This window comes from Chenopodium quinoa, unplaced genomic scaffold (assembly GCF_001683475.1).
Source record: "Chenopodium quinoa cultivar QQ74 unplaced genomic scaffold, ASM168347v1, whole genome shotgun sequence".
Taxonomy (NCBI): Eukaryota; Viridiplantae; Streptophyta; class Magnoliopsida; order Caryophyllales; family Amaranthaceae; genus Chenopodium; species Chenopodium quinoa.
In genome coordinates, this window is record NW_018742733.1 from 401,461 (window position 1) to 410,060 (window position 8,600).

General features: G+C 35.0%; 1 long non-coding RNA gene across 1 annotated transcript; it reads right to left on the reverse strand.

Moving 5' to 3' along the window:
* Positions 1–4,352: 4,352 nt before the first annotated feature.
* On the reverse strand, positions 4,353–7,477 carry LOC110723544. The gene is made up of 4 exons (XR_002511739.1): positions 7,073–7,477; positions 6,615–6,672; positions 5,658–5,750; positions 4,353–4,632 (listed from the first exon to the last, which is right to left on the reverse strand). It is a non-coding gene; the product is annotated as an uncharacterized LOC110723544 (long non-coding RNA).
* Between the last annotated feature and the right edge of the window lie 1,123 nt (positions 7,478–8,600).

Below are 8,600 nucleotides of genomic sequence, written 5' to 3' on the forward strand. Positions count from 1 at the left end.
ACACTTAAAAAGAGCAACCGTGAAGTCACAATAATCAAGCTCCCATATTTCTTGAATTCGACCATAGTATGACAGCTCTGCATCGACAGGTGATTTATCCTTAGAACTTGCAAACTCCCTTGACGATGCCACAAGAGTTACACCACTGTTTTGGGTGGAGGAATATTTCAAATCACGACCCTCGGTCCAAAAAGTGTACCCATTGATGTCATATCCCTCAAATGAACGGACATCATCCCTAGGACCGTACGCAAGCCACCGTACTATATCGGTCGCATTAGTATCATTTAATCCACTCATTACTCGATCACGAAACCAATTAACAAACCTCTTATTATGCAGCTGCATAAGTTCCTTTTCACCTTTGGATGGAAATTCGTCACGCAAACTAGCCATGTCCTCGTCTAAATATGGGTGCACATCTGAAACACAGTGCAACACATAAAGGTGTGCTTGTAAGAACTGATCTCGGTCTGGTGACATTCGTTTCGACCCAATTGCGCCATGACCATCAAGTCTACCTTCATGTCGAGAAGTAGGAAGACCAATAGGTTGAGCAAGGGCTATGTAGTCCGCCACAAAGTTACCTATCTCCTCACCCACGGTCCCTTGCATCATACTTCCTTCATGGTGAGCCCGGTTCCGTACTTTATCTTGTAATGTACCCATGTGTCTTTCAAAAGGGTATCACCACCTTATGAACACTGGACCGCACAACTTAATCTCACGCACCAAATGAAGAACCAGATGAACCATTATGTCAAAAAATGAGGGTGGGAAATACATCTCAAATTTGCACAAAGTCACAACCACATCTGCTTGCAAAGCATCTAGTGTACAAGGATCAAGAACTTTTCTACAAATTGTATTGAAAAAAGAACAAAGGCTTGTAATCACTTCCCTCACGTGTTTCGGTAGAATACCACGGATTGCAATCGGTAGGAATACTTGCATCATAATGTGACAATCATGGGATTTCATACTTGTCAGCTTCAATTCTCTATTTAAGGTTACAAATCTTTTCATGTTAGATGAGTACCCTGATGGAACCTTAATGTCGTACAGACATGCACAAAACATACGTTTCTCTACCCTTGACAATGTATAGCAAGCCGGGGGTAAATAATTCTTTTCATCCTTCCCTTTACCTTTAACTTTCTTCTTTGACGCATCTTTCGCCTTTCCCTTTCCCTTGATCTTCTCCTTCCCTTTTTTTGAAACATTTTCATCTTATATTCTCGGCTCCTTCCCCTTTCTAACCTTTTCTTGAGGCCACAATTCTGGACGAATCCCCATCTCTTTCAAATCTAACCGTGCACCCTTTCCGTCCTTTGTTTTGCCTGGGATATTCATAAGCGTCCCCAAAAGAGCATCACACACATTCTTCTCTATATGCATCACATCAAGACAATGCCTAACGTCATGTTCTCTCCAGTACGGAAGCTTCCAAAAGATTGATTCTTTCTTAAACAGAGCAGCTGAGACCACAGTTTTTTCTGATTTTCCAAACACCGTTCGTATCCCTTTCACCCGAGCACTAATATCAGCACCAGTCAATGCTCTAGGCGCAGTATCCTCTTCCACGGTTCCATCGAAAGCCTTTTTCTGCCTACGGTACGGGTGATCACACCTAAGGAACCTTCGAGTCCATAGGTAGACATCTTTGTGAGAATGAGTCAGGTATACGCTTGATGTGTCATCAATACATATGGGGCATGCTTTTTTCCCTTTGACCTTGTACCCACACAAGTTTCCATATGCAGGGAAGTCATTCATGGTCCACATAAGGGCTGCACGCAATGTGAACATCTCTTTTTGATGAGCATCGAAAACAGAAACCCCTTCGTCCCACATCTTTCTCAAGTCGTCAATAAGCGGCTCAAGGTAAACATCTATGTCGTTTCCAGGTTGCTTAGGACCAGTTATTAGCAATGAAAACATTACATACTTACGTTTCATGCACAGCCAAGGAGGCAAATTATAAATCACTAAAAGTACCGGCCATGTGCTGTGTTGGGTACTAAGAGTGCCAAATGGATTCATCCCGTCCGTGCACAACCCAAGCCTTAAATTTCTGACTTCATTACCAAATTCCTCAAACTTCAAATCAATGTTCCTCCACTGTGGAGAGTCAGCTGGATGCTTCAGCATTCTATTTTTCTTTCTTCCCTCTGCATGCCACCTCAAGTTTTTAGCATCTTTTGGTATTGAGAACAGACGCTTAAACCTTGGAATAATGGGAAGATACCACAACACCTTAGCAGGAGGTCCCTCCGTGCCAGGATTGCAACTCATGCGCTTGTACCGCGACCACTTGCATCGTGGACACTCCTGCAGTTGTTCATACTCATTTTGATACAGAATACAGTCATTAGGACATGCATGTATCTTCTTATACTCCAAACCAAAGAGACACATGAGCTTCTTTGCGTTATAGTAAGACTTAGGAATTTCATTACCATCAGGAAACATATCACTTAATGCGGTCAACAAAGAAGTAAAACTGATGTCCATCCACCCATGCTTCGACTTAATGTTGAAAAGTGTTAGCACGGCCGATAGTTTGGAGTATTTTTTGCACTCGGGATACAAAGGCTTTTTGGAAGTCTCCGATAATAACTCAAACACTCCACCTTCAACACCATGCAACATCTCATCCACTTGTTCATCCTCGACCTCATCCGCCTGATCATCATCGGCTCCATCCTCACCATTATCAACAATATAGTCATCATTCTCGTATTCCTCGTCCACATGAATCTCATTGCTTCTAGCACGCACATCATTCCAATCAAGATCCCCACTGTACTCTCCACTTTCTCCGTGCCAAATCCACACATGGTATAAATGCCTAAACCCACGACATAATACATGATCTCTAATGATTTCAACATTATCGACCACATTCACATTATTACAATCAATACAAGGACAATAAAGGCCTTTGCCACCCAGTTTGCGTTGATAAGCTAAAGCCCTCTCGCAAAACTCTTGAACCCCATTCCAAAATTCCAATGTATCGCGTCTACCATACATCCAACCACGATCCTTCTCCATTTAGTAAATTATCTCTAAACATATATAGCAACATATAATGAATAATGTGTAATTGCTACATATTTTATGTAAATCAAATTCAAGTATAAAACGTGAATATACCATTCATATAGTGAAAAAATGCATGTTTCCAAAGGGTCCTTATCACTCCAACCTAACTCATCCTTGAATGTCTACTCTCACTAGTGAATGTATGTCAACTTTCCAATTTTAAGGAAAATTCGGCAGCATTTCCCCTAGTTCTCCAAGTACACGATGTAGATAATTAATTACCCACATATGTACCCAGAGAACATAGTGAGGAAATGGTAAGCCAAGATGTTCCTTAAAATCGAAAAGAAAACATACATTCACCACCTAAGTGAGAGTACACATTCAAGAACAGTCCCAACCGGGGACTATTCAAGACTTTCTCCTAATGAGAAAGCCTTGAACAGATATCTAGGCATATGATGATGCAAGTATTCTATATATTGTTGTATTTATTTGCAATTAAACAATACACAAATTGCAATTTCATGAATAAACTTTTATTAAATGGATAAATAGAAAGAAATATAGCTAAGTAAAGTTTATAAGTCATACCAATATAGCAACTACCCACTTGAGCTCAATATGTAGTCCTCAAACTAAACTCGTGCTTCAATTCACAAATCTATTAATTTAAAACAATAAACAAAAATTAGGTTAAATAAAAGGTATGTACTATTTCTTTCTCATAACATGTCAATTCACTAATTTATTTTATAAGCTAAAACACATCATTCATCGAACTAACAATTTCTAAACAATGTATTCACTACTTTAATTCATCTAATTTATTCAAAATTGCTAAACTAACAAGATTACTAATCACTAATTTTTTCAAAATTACCCATCAAAACAACTTAAAAGTAACCCATTCCCACTACAACAAAATTAAGCAAAGGGAACACTGAAAAACCATTGCCTAATATAAAAAAAAGTGTTGCCTTGTAGCTAAGGCATCACATATGAGGTGTAGTTTATGCCCCCGTTGTCTATTCATAAGGCAACACATTTTTATTCAAAATCAACAATTCTAAAGCCAAGGTTAAATGACAGCTTAGGCAACAATTGTACAAAGGCAACAAGTAAAAATTGTTGCAACCTTAGGAAACAATTCAAAACTATCTCCTTATGTTATAATATATAACAACCTATTATATTTGTTAGTAATAATATAAATGTGTTGCCAAATATCTCAAAGAGTAACATGGTAAAAGTTAAAATGAATCAACATGTGAACTCAACAATAGACAACAATAAGTCTAAAGGTAAGCCGAACATCAATATAGATGTAATTTAATTTTATAACATAGCACATGTAAACTCATCTAAATCCCATAAACATTATATAATGAAATATCACTACATCATGTATCTATAGTCTATACCCTTAAGATCCTAAATGGATTCACAATTTAGTACATTATTAGTACTACTAATTGTTTGTATCTATTACAGTACAAGAGGAAGGGGTTGTAACGTCCAAAGAATAGAGCAACTCTTTGTCTTTGTCTTCAATATATATTTCACTTCCATGTACTTTACACCCTGTAATACCAATTAAATAACAAAGTTAAAGAATAATATAGTTATCAAAAATTATTTTAAATAATTCAAATTCTTAACAAAGATAAAGCATGACATAAATTTCACAATGTAGTAAAAGAATTCAGCATATATTTATCCGAGTTAAGCTAGAAATTAAATTACTCCAATATGCTTCGGCTTGTGGCTAGAGGTTCCTGCTAGGAAATTGCTACAAAACTTTATAAGAAAAAAAATACCGGTATTGAGAATCTAATGATAAATGTGCAACACAAGATCAAATCACGAGTGGTTAATAAAAACCCTTGAGGCGTAGGATATGGACAATATTTTTGCCTCACTCTTGATATAGTTTAAATCTAGAGAAATAGGGATATTATCATCTCTCTTGAACAAGCACCAAACTGAAGAATCAACCTCTTCGATATAACAACATAATACAACAATAGAATGATATGAAAGCATCTTTAACTCTAAAAAATGAAAGCATCATGACAAGGAAAAACTGCAAGATATAATATTTTCATTAATCATCTAACGTGAGGAATTTATTTAACTTGAGATAACTTAATTAAGTCAAGGTTTCATTGTAAGATAAAATGTAAGTTACTTTTTTGGAGGGGTGGGGGGGGGGGGCGCAGCAAAGAGAGGCGCGGGACGCTCACATAATATGGACTTTAGTGTCCAAAGCTCCAATTAGACACCCCAAATTAAAAAACATAACCAAATTAATTACATTCTCAATATTTTCATGAATGAGGTACTTCTATTAGGAAAGTAAATACTCTAAGCAATTATTCTTTGGAAGCAAACACGACAAAGTAACCTACATCAATATTTTTCTAAAATTTTTATTTAAGAAGAGCAAACCAAAGATAGTGCATGTATTCTACTCTTGAAAGCCAAAGTGGAAAGTGGACTTATGTTTTAAATCTATCAACAATAATTTTCATAAGATTGCTAATATCGTTTTGCATAAAACAATTGAATGAAAAAGAAAAGTAGAAGTTAGAGTCTTTGAGACTTACGCTGCTCAATAGGCCATAATCGAAGCTACTATAACAGAAGGTTGTAGATAACAAGAGGAGAAGGATCATCACAAGCCCATTGATTTTTGGTTTCTGAAAAAGCAAGAAACACAAACAATCAAGAAAAAAAAAACTTTTGAAGTAATCAACCTTACATTCTACAAGATTAATTGCCATTCAGATTTACCTTGGTCTAGTTTTTTGCGATAATCACATAAAATTTCGGTTGATCCAATAGTTTTTTTTGGTACTTAATAGGGTTACAGGACCAGGTTATAGTACCCCTACCCTCAAATTGAAAGTTATACAATCACAAACTAGACCACGAAAAACATTATTCACATGAATCTTACTTGCAAGATCAGAACTCAAAATCAATAGATACACTATAAAATCAACACAGCTAATCTTGTTGCAACTACTTGACTACTTGGAACATAGCAACAGGGAGGAAAAAACAACTTAAAAATAATGTCAAAGGTGTTAGTATCACACTATCACAAGGTCTAGTTTCCCAACTGCTGAAACAACATCAGAAAATTATATAGAAGTATGAGTAACACCCTATCACAAGGCCTAGAACTCTAGATTCCCAGCTGCTACTCTATTACATACCAAGTATTTAACAACACTTAGATATAGTACATACAACTCAGCAACTTAATCCTTTAATCCTTCATTGTGAAAAGGTAACCATGAAAAGGCTAGTACTTACAACTGAAGCAAAAAGGCAGGAGAATGACAACAATGTATCAGTTTTTTTTTATTATTATTTATTGTTGTAGCACAATTTTCTGGTTCGAGCGTACTAATATACTGACACACATAACACTCGCACACAACCGCACCACAACAGCAACAAAAATATAGCAGTCAAACACTAAATACTACGGAGTAAGAAGTTAAATATTTTTCCAATATAATTCTTAAATAAAGTAAGAAAATTGAAAATTTTACCTGTAAAATTTGAAATTTTATTTGACCCTTGACCTTGTTGAGATGGAAGATATTCTGCCTGTAATTCAGGAAAATAATGCAGAAATAAGAAATGAACTTTAATTATTAATGACAATATGAATTCGAATTCAATATACAATGCAATCTATGGGGAATTTAGGTTACTGATTGCTAATAAAATACAAGTATGTGTAATAATTAATGTTTATACTCCTGTATAAGATTGTAAAAACAAAACAGCACCACAAAATCCCCAACGCATTCAATTTTTCTTTAATTAATTTGAAATTATTCATGAAACCTAATTTTATTGGTTTTTATTAGGTTTTTTAATCATGCATTTTTAATTCAAACAAATCAAGTAACTGACAACAACAAAATTCAATTCAATTTTTAGGGATTTTTTTTAATTAAGAAAAGGGATATTTACAAGGGATTTAATTCGAAAATTTACATACCTCACCTTGAACCTCGATGGAAAGTACTTTTGTTGAATTCAATCCAATTCAAAATTAATCAAATTACAAATAGCAATTATGATTGAAATCATGCATGGAAGGAGTAGCTTTGGTGATTATCAGATCAACGCCGATTATTATTACATTAGGATCCTTCGAAAAACAACCACCTCGATTGATTTAATCAGCCGAGAAAAATTGTAACTCCGGTGATCTCCACATCAGATCAACGCTGATGCAATTGGTGACTTTGACATGGGTGGTAAGGCCGACAAGGGTTTTTTTCGAAATTTGATTTGTTCATACGAATTGTTGAAGAAGATAAAATGAGATGGTCTACAAATTAAAGAGGATGAATAGAACCGAAAAGGCTAGGCGAGCGTGTTTTTAGAACTAAGACTCTAAGCGGCATCACAGTAACTGGCTTTTCTTGAGCCCGTTAAGGTCAATAAGGTTTGACCACATATTTGTAGCGGGCCTTTTCTACGCTAGGCTCCAGCTACTAATATTTGGTTAAAGTGAGGGATTGCTTAGATGGTTTGAGTAAGAGCTAGATGGTTAGGGCTTCCCATCCGGTTCCACGGGATATTGGGATCGATTTTCATCACTTGCTCCTGTGTCTTTCTAAATAAATAAAAAATAAATTAAAAAAAAACAAATAATATTTTGTCACACTCTCTTTAACTGAGTTTTTGGTAATTGGCCTTGGCTATGCCCGTTACTAGTGCTAATTTATTTGTAACCTACATTGGTCATGTCAGGTACTTATACTCTTATATAATAACTGACGTAATATTATATGTTAGCTATTAATAATGGGACGTTACTATTGAGGTTTTTTCTACTAGTGCTCTAAGAAATATTTTTTCTTCATTTACCTTGAAATACATAAGAAAAATAAATATATAATGGGGTAACCCATGATTTTCGTTTAAACATTTAATTAGATTAAACATCATATAGTTGGAAACACACTGACTAACGATGTGTATTCAATGAATTGATGTCATAGATAATAAGTGACATATTGTTAGGTAACAATTATAATGTCGTTATCTTTTCTAGCAATATTTTCTAAACATGTTGCCTTAGCCAAGAGAAAAGCAACACTTTAAATGATTGTTGTCTTTAGTGATCTATAGCAACACTTTTTTAATTGTTGCACAAGGATCTAGTCTTATTATTTTGGTTCATAGTAACATTTTAAAATTGTTGCCTTAGGTTATCAAGGGTAATAGTTTTTTTAGTGTTGCAATTTTAGGTGTTGCCTATTCTCATTATTTTTGTAGTGCGATCCAAAATTCATCTACTTTACATTAGTAACAAGCAAGGTTACTAATCTCAAATTTATTCAAATATACCCATCAAAACAACTTAATATTAACCATTTAAACATTCCAAAATTCAACTAATTTAATAACAAAGTTCACTAATCTCTAACTTATTCAAAATAATCCATCAAAACAACTTCAAATTAACCAAGTAACATACCAAATTTCACCTATTTAAGTACCAAGGTTAATATATA